At 48.6% G+C, this 14518-nt stretch overlaps 1 protein-coding gene across 2 annotated transcripts in view; it reads right to left on the bottom strand.

Moving 5' to 3' along the window:
* The window catches only part of SLC7A2 (solute carrier family 7 member 2), a 57263-nt gene extending 43539 nt beyond the window's left edge, over window positions 1-13724 (bottom strand). For both annotated transcript variants that reach the window (XM_084879240.1, XM_084879238.1), the window contains exon 1: window positions 13548-13724. The gene's annotated coding sequence lies outside the window, so the exon portion shown is untranslated. The remainder of the gene's footprint in view (window positions 1-13547) is intronic.
* Between the last annotated feature and the right edge of the window lie 794 nt (window positions 13725-14518).

The raw sequence follows: 14518 nt of genomic DNA on the forward strand, positions 1-14518 counted from the left end.
TCCTTTAGGAAAGCTGAACTAAGTCATTTCTGTCAGAAGATGTTTTTATACTAATAAAATATTTTAAAATAATATCTTATCTTATATATTTTTAATTGATTTCAGAGAGAGGAAGGAAGAGGGAGAGAGAGACAGAAACATCAATAATCAGAGAGAATCACCGATCATTGATCGGCTGCCTCCTGCATGCCTCCTACTGGGGACTGGGCCCACAGCCCAGGTTATGTGCCCTGACTTGGAATACAATTATGACCTTGTGGTTCATAGTTCAATGCTCAACCCCTGAGACACACCGTCTGGGCAAAAGTTCTTTTAATCTATCTATATAATAAAAGCCTAAGCGACCGTTAAGGCAGAAAGACCAGAATGACCGGTCGCTATGACGTGCACTGATCACCAGGGGGCAGATGCTCAACGCAGGAGCTTCCCCCTGGTGGTCAGTGTGCTCCCACACAGCCAGAAGCCCGGCTCACTGCTGGCGAGCGCAGCGGCCCCTCCCGCCTCCGGGACAGCACTAAGGATCAGTGAGCCAAGTGGTAAGGTGCAGCGAGCAGGTGGACGGTAAGGAGCAAGTGGTCCCAGACTGCGAGAGGGTGAAGGCCGAGCTGAGGGACTCCCCAAGTGCGTAATTTATGACTGATGCGTTAGAAACAGATACTACTTGAATATACATCTAATTCACGGAATCCATCTTGTGAACAGTTTTTACAGTAATGGATGTAATAACTGATACAGCAGGATTTTGTAAAGCAGCAAATATACCATGCTCATTCAAATCATGAACGGGGCATTTCCTAGCTCCACTTAAAAGTCACCCGGAAGAGCCCCGACTGAAAGCAATGACCAGAGAGGCTGACGTCTGGAGAAGACATCACACGGGCCCTTTGCCAGAGTAAGGACAGGGGACAGCGAACGCGACGCTCGGAATGAGGAGGAAGCAGATTTTTCTAAAAAGTTACAGGCGCTCACTCCCTATAGCCACCGGTTTGCTTTTGTGCCCTAGAAACCTTGCCAGTTATCCTGCAGGCCGCGCTCGGAATCAAGGCTGAGGGGAAGGGAGTGTAGGAAGAGAGGAGGGAGATGAGGGAAGCGGAGATACCATCGAGCAGACTCTGACGTGCCGTTCTCCACTCACTGGCGTGCTCCCTGAGGCCCCTGCCAAGCGCATGCAGCAATGTTCTTCAAGGCTGACCTTACCCAGAGGAAAATACGACCTCCGTGCCAAGGACAGCCGATCGTTAAGGGAGACACCCAGAGCGCGGTCCACACACCAGCTCAGCCTTGCAGCTGGGTCTCTGGGGAGCCAGGCTCAGGTGTAAGTGGATAGTTCATGCATTCACACTTGCAAGTAGAAGAAAAATGAGAAGGGGGGAGGGAGTGGGGGGGGGGGACAAGAGGGTGGAGGCAGAAGGGGGAGAGGAGGAGGAGAGGAGAAGAGGAGGAAGAGAAGGAGGAGAGACAGTGGAGGAAGAGGAGAAGGAGGAGGAGGAGGAGAAGGAAGCAGAGAAGAAGGAGGAAGAGGAGGAGGAGGAGGAACAGTGGAGGAGGAGGAGGGGGAACAGTGGAGGAAGACCAGTGGAGGAGGAGGAGGAACAGTGGAGGCGGAGGAGGAACAGTGGAGGAGGAGGAGGAACAGGAGGAGGAGGAAGAGGAGGAACAAGAGGAGGAGGAGAAGAAGGAAGGGGAGGAAGAGGAGGAGGAGCAGCAGCAGGAGGAGCAGGAGGAAGAGCAGCATCTGGAGCCAGCTGTACATGCTCTCTCAATTCTAAACTGACATCTCTTAAACAGCCACCAGCTGCCACTGCCCCAGCTACACAGCAGGGTCTCCAGCTCTGAGTAGCAGCACCCAGGTGTGGTGAGAGGGCTGTCAGGCGGCTGGTGGCAGGAACACCTGGGGAATAACACATGAGAAGGGGCTGCCTGCCATTTTCCTTCCAGAGCAGGAAAGGAGCTGAGGGATCTAATGCTCTGAGCCCTCTTTTCCAAGGCACTGAAATAGAGCTGGAAAGAAATCAACACTTAATGTCAGGGATTAAGACGTCAAGGCGAAAATGCTGCGTGTTGGCTACGGTTAGAAATGTGCTCAGCATGTGATGGTCTCTGACTCTGTGAATATTCTCCCTCCCGTTTGCCTTTTCTCAGGCCTGTCTGCACAGGGAGCGTCTCCAGCCACTCTCACACCTCACACACGCCTATGGGGAAGGGTTCGTCACGGTTCTGCTGGAACAGAAACACGGGAGTCTTCTGAGCCCAGAACCCCAGGACTTATTAAAGTGGCCAGTGCTGACCAGATGCCCCTGCAGATGTGGGCATTCATCAAGGAAATGGTTGTTGTGAAAGTTCCATTGCATGAACACGAGAGAAAGATTACTGTCTCCTCCTGCAACATGATTCTACATGCGTCATTTTCTTGGAGGAGAAAAGGAAGAGAGAAGCGGGGGGGGGGGGGGGGGGGATGAGAGGGGAGGGGAGGAGAAGGGAAAGGACAGGTGGGGAAAGGGAAGGAAGGGAGGGAGAGAGGGAGGGAGGAAGGGAAGGAGGGAGGGAGGGAGGGAGGGAGGGAGGGAGGGAGGAAGGAAGGAAGGAAGGAAGGAAGGAAGGAAGATTTCTTTCATTCTTTCTTCCCTGTTTACTTCCCTCGTAGAAATTACGCTTATTTCAATCAACTGAGCACCTTTAATCCATTTCTTGAAAACAGCTTGAATTCTGATTCGCGTCTACAAAGCTATTATAGAAGTGAAATTATCTAGTTCAGCATCACTGGTGCCCCTGATCCAAGAAGGAAAGCACTGAGTGCAGGTCCATTCTTCACACAGAAGATTTTTTAAAAATATATATTTTATTGTTTTTTTACAGAGAGGAAGGGAGAGGGATAGAGAGCTAGAAACATCGATGAGAGAGAAACATCGACCAGCTGCCTTCTGCACACCCCCTACCGGGGGTGTGCCTGCAACCAATGTACATGCCTTCGACAGGAATCGAACCCGGGACCCCTCAGTCCGCAGACCGACCCTCTACCGCTGAGCCAAACCGGTTTCGGCCAGAAGAGTCTTTTAATGGAACTCGGAATGACCACTGGCACCAACCACTCCAGCTGGTGTCTGCACTCAGCACTCCTCCTCAGTAACACCATCCTGCCCACCTCTGACACCACCACCACCACCTCTCACTAACCACCATGCACAACTGTCAGCCAGCCTCTGTGAACGGCCAGTGACCGGCAGCCAACAGAAAGTCGGATTTTAGAGAGCAGCTGCACTAAACACTTTCAGAGCTGGGATTAGAGAATCGACGTGGGTTCCCAAGGCTTTCCACGGGCTCGGAATCTATTCACACTCTTTTCGATGAATTAAAGGTGCCTTCAGTCTTCAGAGTCGCTGGGACAACTGATCGTTTTGGAAGTGGTTGGGGGGATACAGCATACCCAGAGTCAGCAATGCGGGACAAGACAGAGGTCAGTACTTCAACGTTTCAAGTGACAACACGAGGTTTCCTGTCCCGCACAACCTCTGCCACTCTGCAGCAACACAGGATCAGGAAAATGTAAATATGCTCCTCGTTATGCAGAAAGGCCACCTGACCCATCTCGGGGAGATAAAATGCACCATCAACAGAAATTTTATGCTAAGTCCGCTCTTTTTTTTTGGTTGGTTCACTGAACTAAGTGCGGACCATCTGTTACCTATGATTATCAGGAAAAGGGAACATGCAAACAGCCTTCTACAGAAGACAGCACAGCAGCATTCCAAACACAGCCCACGTGTTTCAGAGCACCACGTCTGAGGTTTAAATCTAAAGGCTTCCTAGGCCTTAGAACCTGTAGGTGAGTCTTTATTTTTAGGTTAAGATTACATTATTTTGTTTGTTTTTGGTAAGAACACGCCATTTAAAAAAGTTAAGACATCATTCGAATGCCACTATACTAAAATGTCTTATTCAAATGTTAATTTCCAGGAATTAAAAAAAAAAAAAAAAAAAAAAATCTAACAACTTGCCGAAACCAGTTTGGCTCAGTGGATAGAGTGTCAGCCTGCGAACTGAAAGGTCCCAGGTTAGATTCCGGTCAAGGGCATGTACCTTGGTTGCAGGCACATCCCAATAGGGGTGTGCAGGAGACAGCTGATCGATGTTTCTCTCTTATCCATGTTTCTAACTATCTCTCTCCCTTCCTCTCTATAAAAAATCAATAAACTATATATATTTTTAAAAATCTAACAACTTTTAAGTTAAAATTTTATTTGGATGTCCGTTTATAACACGCCTGCCGCATAAGTAGTGTATGACAGTGAGTATGCTGTGCTTCCACAAAAGCAGAATAGCGGGGTATGAACTCAGTGTTGCTCTTAAGTCAAAATGTTTGCAATCAAACCTTCACACTGGCCCTAGCTGTCTGACCTCGGGAGAGTTATGCCTCGTAAGATCTGTTTCTTTGTCTATAAAAAGAGAGCTCTGAAATGTCCTTCTCAGAAGCCTGCTCCCCTTCCAAACCCGTCCAGCACTGTGCTTGGCAGACGCCCCATTCCGGGAACTCGGTAACCATCCCGGCCAGAGGAGCTGAAGCTGGACCCTCCAATGCTTCAGAAACTGCCCACAAGGCAGGTTTCAACCCACGGTCAAGCTCAGAGTTCAGGACACAGAACCGGCTACCATGGCATTTTCACGGTGGCACAACCAAGTTTCCAGGATACAGACCTTATTCATGTATTGCCATCGTGGGAATGAAAAGGCAATTTTGTTTTCAAGGTGAAATTCTAAGTTTAAAACAGGATCAGCCCAGGATACGCCGCCAAAACTCTAACAGCACAAATGTTGCCGACACCCACGACTGTTTCTCAGAGGCATGTGAGTGTGTTTTGTGCTGTTTTCTTGATGAGCACAGCACACACACGTCCCACTCCACCTCCACAGCCACAGGGTCACAAATGTAACGCATTTAGAGGATCAACAAAGCATTTAAAAAAAAAATTTTTTTTTTCAACACAGCATTACAAATCTCAACCACGTGTAAAGCAAGTTTTGCAAAAGATAAGGAATTCAATGGGGAATTCAACTTTTAAATTGCTCACTTTGCCTCACTGTTATGCATTGGGCACATTATTAAGTCAGCATGACACATTAAAAAAAAAGAAAAGAAAAAGAAAAGCTTGCAGTTATTTTATACTTTAAAAACTGACCAGGCTCTGAAGGGATGTTTACTTTGCTCTTTAATACATATAACCTCTTTATTCTACTACACAATAAGTTTATCAAATTCCAGACATTTCTACAAGAAGACCCATATCAGACTGATATTGAGCTATAAGGTCGGATTTTAAATGTCATTCTAAAGTCGCTCTGATTTAGGTAAGAAAAGAGGGCACATGCTATTCTCATCCATTCTTTTTCTTCTTTCCCATTTATGTATATACTAGAGGCCCGGTGCACGAAATTCGTGCAAGAGGAGGCCTTCCTTCCCCCGGCTGCTGGCACCAGCTTCCCTCTGGCACCCAGGACCCAGGCTTCCCTCCTAGCCCTGGCTTCGTCTGGAAAGATGTCTGGTCTAATTAGCATATCATGCTTTTATTATTATAGATTTGCAATTACTCCATTAGAATGATCTTGGCTAAACTTAGAATCAAGCTTATTTCCTGGCCCATCCATAGGCACAGAAATCAGTGCATCTGAGAATTTGGAAGAAAGAAGGGTGGTGATGCCAGAGACAACTGAAGTCCGAGTGTTCCTTTGAGGCCGGGGAACTACTGCCACCAAAGCACAGATGAGGATGGTCTTCATTGTGTCATGGTCAGAGCTCTTTAACTCAGGCCCCCAGAGCCACACCTGTTTCTGAGATGGTTCTCGGCTTCTCCTCGGAGGCCAGGAGCAGTCTTCCATCAGCAAGAGGGAAGGAGAAATGGCCAAGAAGGCCTCATGCTGCCCCAGAGGGTTCTCTCCTCCGATATTTCCCCCAGGAGGTGAAATGGCTTCTGAAGTACAGTGTTCTCATCCTGGGTTCCTGACACATACGTGTCCACTCGTTGGACTTCCGAGAGTTTGAAGTCCCCAAAATCTTACCCGAATTATTGGGGCAAGAGCATCTTACATGCAAATGTATGCGTCTTATTTCTTCCACTGAAGTATCAACATAATCAGAATGGAGAGGATCTTAGACTAAAAGAGGAGGAGCTCCTTCTATGTACATCAAAGAACTCTTAAGAACCTTTAGTTCAATACAGTAGATGAAAACTGTATGAAACATAGCGTAAGAAAAAGATAGCAAGTCAATGTAACCCCTTCTTTTCAACCTGAATCTGTTCATGTGCTTTAACTTTCCTCTCTAAGGTCTTTCAGAATAATCTGAACAGGCAGTTAAATGCCACAGTTTTCTAGAAGCCCAGGGTAGTCAACAATGAGCAATTCTGCCAAGTTGTTAATAAGTACTGTTGCTCTCCAAAATGCTCAGCCAGAACTGAAGTCCAAGATACCCAAGTTTTACCAAAGAGCAACTACAGGAGGAAAAAGCAGTGATGGGAACCGTATGGTGATGACAGTACCTAAACTGACTGACCATTTGGTTTATGTTGGGAACACATCACATATATGACAAAGAGAAAACTTTAGGATAGATTGCCCTCTCCTCCGGATCCCTTCAGCTCTTTGTGTCACTCAACGGCAGCTTTATCACACCCTCTGCACTGCGTGTGCACTCGTTAACTCCTTCACTGGGTGGTCAACACCCAGAGAACAGGGACCAAGTTATTCATTCTTTGCTTCTCTATGGGCCATAGTTAGATCTGGGCCATAGTGATATACAGCACATATTCATCCAAAATGGATTAACTAACTGCTGATCATGGAAGACTCCAAGTAGCATACCTCATAGGATATTCTTAGAAACAAAGTGACAAAGTCCTATTTCCTATTCCAAGGGAATCCCAATGCATCAAATAGTATTTGTTCATCTGGATACTCATACAATTGCTAAATACTACCAAACTTGCATATTAGCTTCACAAAAATCAAATCCAGTTGCTTCCACCAGATGGATACCTTCTTTCAGACACCAGCCAGCATGAATGTGGGGAAGGAAGTGTTATGACACAGGCTCTGAGAAAATACACTTTATGTGTGATACAGAGATGATGTCCTACCTCCAGCACTCAAATATATTTCAAGTACTAGAGAATTTAGTGTGATTTTTAAAAGCACACATTGAATTGCATTTGGAAAATCTGCCCCGAGGTCCTATTAAGACAATAAAGAAATAAGGCTGAACATGTAAAGAGTCCTCATTTTCCCTTATAGTTCAATATACAATAACTGTGAATTCCACTAGTGACTATCACCGTGATTTTCATTTACCACGAGGCCAGGGAGATACCCAGAGCCAAGGCAAGAAAAGACCTTAACGTAATTATTTCCCAATCATGAGCACGTAACCAACTCACATAACATCTTTGGGCCCACACAGAAGAATAAATAAAAAGTGATGTTTCAGGTGTATTACTTGCCATTTTTAATGAATAAGCATGTAAAAAAAAAAGATGATCATGGAAGACTCCATGATCCAAAGATCCAAAGATCTTAAAATCTGACAAGAAAGAAAGGAAGAAAGAAAGGAAGGAAGGAAGGAAGGAAGGAAGGAAGAAAGAAAGATGGGCAATAATAAAATGAGAGCATCTAACTAAATCACTCACTTTGTTCAGCCTCCTGGTGACATCAAGCTCTAACCACTGTGCTCACTCCATCTCCACTGGAAGAAAGTGGGCTTTGACCACACGAACAGCATTTCATTGGGTATAACTGTACGAAGACGAGGGAGCCCAGAGAAAGCCAGAGTGGGTTAAGGAAGGAGAAGAATTTTCCTCACAACTGTGGGGAAAACTGGCCAGAATCAAAAGGGACATAAGGATTCTTTGTTGTGTATTGTTCACAAAATATGCCAAAAATGACTACAAAACAGGCAGGGCTCTTTTTCCCCCACAACTCCTGGAAGAAAGGTTATGAAATGTTCTTACGTCATCGGCCTCGCTGCCCCTTCCCAGATGAGGCTCAGGTTGTAAAGAGCGGTGTGAGCGTGCAGCACTGGAGTGGGAGTGTGGTGGGGGTTCTAGTTTTTAATCTGTTTTTTTGTTTGCAGTGGGCTGGGGAGGAGGCCTACAATTAAATACATGACACTGGCGGCACTGAATTATCACATAGGACACTCCAGCTTCATGATGCAATCTTGGATGCAAGAAACCCCAAGACTTTCAGCAATGTATCCTGTCCATGCACACCCAGAAAAAAAAACACAGAGAACCATGGACTCCCCAGAGGAGAGAGATCCAAAGTAAATGTTGAAATAAGAACAGGCAGGGAAGGTTAGGTGGGTGGGAAGAGATCAACCAAAGAACTTGTATGCATATATGAATGACTCCCAGACACAGAAAATAGGGTGGTGAAGGCCTAGGGTAGGGGGTGGGGGCAGGCTGGGAGAAGTCAAGGAGGGGAGGAAGGGGATATAAGAAATACTTTCAACAATAAAGATTTTTAAAATCCTATATAATAAAAGGCTAATATGCAAATCAAAGGAACAGCAAAACAACCAGTCGCTATGAAGCCCACTGACCACCAGGGGCAGACGCTCAATGCAGGAGCTGCCCCCAGGTTGTCAGTGTGCTCCACAGAGGGAGCACCGCTCAGCCAGAAGCCCTGAGCCGGACTCACGGCTGGTGAGCGCAGTGGAGGTGGCAGTAACCTCTCCCGCCTTCGAAGCAGTACTGAGGATGTCTGACTGCCGCCTTAGGCCTGATCTCCATGGGGAGCGGGCCTAAGCCATCAGTTGGACGTCCCCTGAGGGCTCATGGGATGAGGGTCCCCCCAAGTACACAAATTTCATGCACCAGGCCTCTAGTATAACTATAATCATGAATCCTCCTAAAAGAATAATAAAAAATAGAACAGAATATATGTGACCCAGCCTTTTAAGCACAAACCACATTAACTAACATCTTCAAGTCAATACTAATTGTACCTACCAACGAGAAAGTTAGCTAGTGGCAGTGGAGGCCGTTTTCGGAAATATTTAACGTTGAAAAGAGTCCCAGAATCACAAGAAAAACGACAGCATGCTGCTTGCTTCCACAGACTGGTATAGAACAGTTAGGTTTACCACGTCGGACAAGAGAAGTCAGCAGGTAAACCGTGTTCTGATTATCTTAACTCAGCTAGCCAGAGCCTCTAAACCAGTGAGGGCACGGCGGACATGAACCATCGGTTATTGGTTTGGTCAGTGGCATCTACTGCACTTCCACAGGCACTGACAATCCTTCTGAAAAAAATGGCCAGAAAGGCGACAAAAGGAAAATCAGAGAAGCATCAGGGCAAACCTGTAACTACCATTTAAACATAAGCACCAAGCACCTGTGCTTCTGAGGATGGGCTAGTAAGTGGCGTCATCGTCATCTAGTTAGGTGTTGCTCAGCGATGTTTCTGTCAACGAATACGACAGTGGTTCCCTGAGACTCTCACGGAGCTGAAAGATCCCTCTCATCTCGTGATGGTGTAGACATTGTAAGTCACAGCACAACACACGGCTCGCCTGTTGGTGATGGGGCGGGTGCTGTGCTGAATTAGGGCAGTCCATAATACTAGATAGTGGTAACGAACGACCCTGCTACTGGTTTACCTATTTACTATAGTGTACTTTTACCCTTATCTTAGGATGGACTCTCTCTACTTACAAAAAAACTGTTTGCTGCAAACAGTACACCTTGCTACACTGGCAGCAGCCTCACACGTCTTGTGTTTGCCGTGTCCCTGGGTTGCATCATTTTCCCTGATTTCATCTCGAGTTGTTCTGTACAATAACATGCTGTGCTGGCTTGCACCCATGGTCGACAAACTGAGGCTCATGAGCCACACGCGGCTCTTTGGCCCCTTGAGTGTGGTTCTTCCACAAAAGATCACAGCCTGGGCGAGTCAATGTTGAAGAAGTGGCGTTAGAAGTTTGAGTTTAAAAAATGTGGCTCTCCAAAGAAGTTTCCATCGTTGTACTGTTGGTATTTGGCTCTGTGGACTAAGGAGTTTGCCGACCGCTGCTCTAGGCCATGTGATGTAGGTGCGGGTAGGCTGTGCCATCCAGGGCTGTGTACGTGCACTCTCTGAGGTTCGCACAACAATGAAGTCACCTAGCATCGCCTCTCTCTAAAACGTGTTTCCATTGTGGCCATGCGTGACTGCATTAGAGAGTGTGTTCTTCCTTTTCTTTTGATATAGAAGATGATCCTGAAGTCATTTGTTTATAGGTGTTCTTACTCTACATAAAATTACAACAAAACAAACAACGTCTCTTAAAATCCCCTCAATGGAGGGTTTACAGAACGTGAAGGTAAGTGCAGAATCCCTCTCAAACAGGAGCCACACGTGACTGTCATGGTTCGGTGTCTGGTACAGAGCGGGGACTCACTCATTTTCGAAGAAGAAACACCTATTTGAAGACAGATACCACACCCTTTCTCAAATTACTGAAATCCGTGGCATTCCCTCCACAATAAAAACATACGGAGCATGTCTGATGTGCCACACCTTGTGTTAGACAGGAGCATGAAAAGTTATTAAAACAGAAGACAATGAAAAAAAAAACAAACAATGCCATTAGTTTGTGGGGTTTTTTTTGTGGTTTTTTTTTTTTATCAAGGCTATACCTATGTGGTTTTGAATATTCAGATTAAAGGTGTAGACATGAGTTGACCGCTTCGATGTTTCAAAACCACTAGACATGCTGCATCACGTAATTGAAATCTGGAGGCTCACTGAGATTTTTACTACAGGCATGCCTCATAAATACTGCAGATTGGACTTCAGATCACAGCCATAAAAAGACTGTTGCAATAAAGTGAGTCTTGATGCCTTCAATTTGTAGAAAACTCAACATCTGTGCAGCCAATAAAGTGACACAGTAAGAGGAGGCATGCCTGTCTCCAGGTGGATGACAAAGCATCCAAATGAGGCACAGAGCACTAACCATGAGAACAGGTAGAAATAGATTTGTCAATGCCTGACATCCAGCAAGCCGTCTATAAGAAACCGGTCCTTACAAACCCATGTGTCCGAATCCTGTGTGGGGAAGCACGTGGGCACATCAGGGTGTTTTCCGGGTTCTGGGCTGAAAGCTGGCCACGGAAATCAAACCGGCAGGTGATTCTGAACGCTCGGAACAGCACATACCTTTCTGAGCAGGTAGATAGGCAGCAGCAGGCAGAGATAAAACAGCAGGGGAGACAGAAACGAAGCAACATAGAGAAGTCCCCCGAGGAAAACTCAGAGGGAAAGCTCGTGTGAAAAATTGGGCTGAACAGAGACACAGCGGCCACGGATGGAGGAGGCTCCAGGTCTGGCCAGAAGCGGCAGGAGCCAGGAGGAGCAGTGAGGACTTCAGCCAGGGAGCACCAGCAGAGCACACAAGCAGCAAGGGTGAGCAGGCGTGTGGTGGAAAGCGAGAACGCCTATGTGAAATGACAGAACTAGAGGAGAAGACAAGAGGAACCACTCCACAGGATTCTGGGTGGTTTTCTCCTCCACCAATGATCAAACCCCCCCTCCCGGCCTCTCTTCTCCTCTGCAGGCTCCTGACGCTGAGGCCAGCGATAAGGATTAGATACTTTGGAATCAAAAGGGCTGTGGTGACGTGGGAAGAGGCCAAGGAGTCTGCAGGCGGAATCCTGGCAGATACCACCCACATTTCACTCCGGTCTCCAAGGCCGAGACAGATCCTAAGCGATTAAAATGACTCGAGACAGTGGTCGGCAAACTCATTCGTCCATGGAGCCAAATAGCAACAGGACAACGATCGAAAGTTCTTTGGAGAGCCAGATTTTTTACCCTTAAACTATATAGGTGGGTACATTGTTGATAACTTAATTAGGGCACTCCTAAGCTGGCCTTTGCGAAAAACTCAAGGGGCCAAAAAGCTGCAGGTGGCTCTTGAGCCGCAGTTTGCCGACCGACCACGGACTTAAGAGAAATGACATTCCCTAACCAAGGCACAGTGGAAACCAAGTGAGGGGCGAGGGAGGAAACGTGAAGGTCCTAACAAAGGTGGCCTCCGGGAGCCCATCCAGAGCAGACCACCAGCAGCTCTACAGTAAAAGGAGAAATTAAAAAGCGCCTGTGGTCTCTGCGCTGAGAAATCATTTATTTCATGTTGAGCTTTAGTGCCATGAAAAGGAGAAAAAAAGGATTTAATATTAGAAAAGGGGAAAAGCAACTACAAGAAAGTATATAAGGGACATTCTCACCGTTTACATTCCCTAGAAAAAGACCACAAACACAAATATTTGCAATGTGCTGAGGAGATAATTATTATTAATTATGAGAGGGGGTAGCGGGGAGGAAAAACCATTGAAGTTGGGGCAAGAATGAGAAAGTTCCCACAGAGACACATACAATCCAACTTCCTGTGCCAGGCCCCCAGCCGCGATTCAGATGGCTCTTTGGGCCACAACATCTGATCCCATCCCCCCGTAAAAAGGAGTGTTTCCGTACAAATGAGTAGAGAAATCTTATGCTCAGTCCTAAGAGTCTTGTCCCCTAAACGCTGGGTAGGCAGTTCTGCATAAATACTTGCCAGTCTGAACATTATTTTCCTCCTGGGATCTAGGTACTGCGTCCATTGAGGGGCAGGGGAGCTACTTCTGGTCAGTATCCCTAAGACACAATCTCTGCAGAGGTTCCTCCACGCATGGGGCGTCCGTAGAAGTCAAGTTCCCAGGTGGAAGGCTGTGGTGTCTGATGGGCCTAGTCATTCCCGAAGGATCACGAATCAAGTTCTAGGTGGCAAACTGCATGAACTAGGCTTCACAAGGACAGCCCATCTCAAACGGGCCTAAAGCTGCACCCATTTCCTTTAAAACACCCCAGCACCACCATGGGGCCCCTTTACCTGGGCGGCCAGCCGGTCCAGGGCAGGTCTAGGATGTTAAAACCCCAGGTGATGTTTTATATGTAAATCAAGAACCCGCAGGGCGCGGAAGGCGACTTCAGGGACTCCCGGGGCGGCGTACAGAAAGTGGGGAGCCCGGGTCTGTCTGGCCGGGTGCCGGGGACCCTCCGGACCAGAGTGGCTACAGGGCTTCCCCGGAGCGGCCGTGCCGGGCTGTCTCCCAGCTCCCGCTACCCACGCCCTTGGCGCACCCCGATGCCCCGGGGCTGGACGGGGAGCTGCGCAGCCCTAAGGATGGGGGTTCGCGGCGGCGGCAGCCCCATCCCGCACCCCGATGCCCCGGGGCTGGACGGGGAGCTGCGCAGCCCTAAGGATGGGGGTTCGCGGCGGCGGCAGCCCCATCCCGCACCCCGATGCCCCGGGGCTGGACGGGGAGCCGCGCAGCCCTAAGGATGGGGGTTCGCGGCGGCGGCCGATCCCGCACCCCGGGGGAAGCTCCGGTCTCCGCGCGGCGGGAGCGCGGGCTCCGGGCAGCTGCGCGCAGCTGGGCGCCCCCGCCCCGGCCCTTCCGCCCGCCCCGGCCCCGGCCCCGGCCCCCGTCGGCTGCGGCCCCTCCGCGGGGCCGGGGGGAGACCTGGCAACTTACTGGGCAGCGCTAGGGCGCCTGCAGCGAGGGCGGCGGAGGGTGCGCGGCTGCAGCGGGTCGGTCCGCGGGTCGGATCGGGAACCGGAGCGCCAGCCGAGGCGGGACGGTCCACGCACCGAGCAGAGCGGCCTCGGCGCTGCAGAAAGCGGGCTGGGCACGTGGGCGCCGTCCTCAGTAGCCACGCGGGAGGCGGGGCGCGGGGCTGGGCGGCACCGCCCCCTGCACCCACCCACCCATCCCCACCCCCGCCCCCACCCCCATCCTCCCCGCTCCCCCCTCCGCCCCGCGCCCCTCCCCCTCCGCCCCGCCCCCGGCCTCCCTCCCGGCCAATCCCCGCGGGAGGCGGCGTCCCGCGCTGCTCTTCCAAGTGGGGTTTTTGTGCCCCGTTTAACTTTCCATTTTTCAGAAGGTTTTGCAAATAGGGATGTAAAGATAATACCATAGAATAATGATCGTGATTAACAGAGGCCCCCTGAGTGTGCTTTGTCACGTAGCACTGCTCCAGCAGTCACCGCCGCGAAGGCTTCTAGACCCCGGCGGCTGCTGTTTTGAAAACCCCAGTAACGGGCCGGCAGTCCTGACCGTTGGGGGCTGCGCTGGAAGGAGAGGACACTGGCCATTTCCAAGAGCCAAGAGCGCGAGGGGAGTTGCACCAGGGAGGACTGTCCCGCTGCGCGCCGCTGTTGACTTTGGGAGGCTCTGATAAGATGAAAGCCACAATGTGAAACTATGTTCATTTTCCTGCGAAAGGAGGCAAAACACGGACACCGAATTCAACAGTGTTTGAAAGTTCTACTTTTTGTTTGAAAGTTCTACTTTATTTTGTTTAAAATTGCGGTAAACTCTTTATGCATATACTAGTAATATTGTATTATTAACGTTGGCAAAGTGACAAAATCAAACTAATGCATATTACTCACACAGACACTTAATTTTTTAAAAAAATTTTTTTTAATTTTTAATTTTTTTAG

This window comes from Pipistrellus hanaki (assembly GCF_964339955.1).
Source record: "Pipistrellus hanaki genome assembly, chromosome: 3".
Classification (NCBI taxonomy): domain Eukaryota; kingdom Metazoa; phylum Chordata; class Mammalia; order Chiroptera; family Vespertilionidae; genus Pipistrellus; species Pipistrellus hanaki.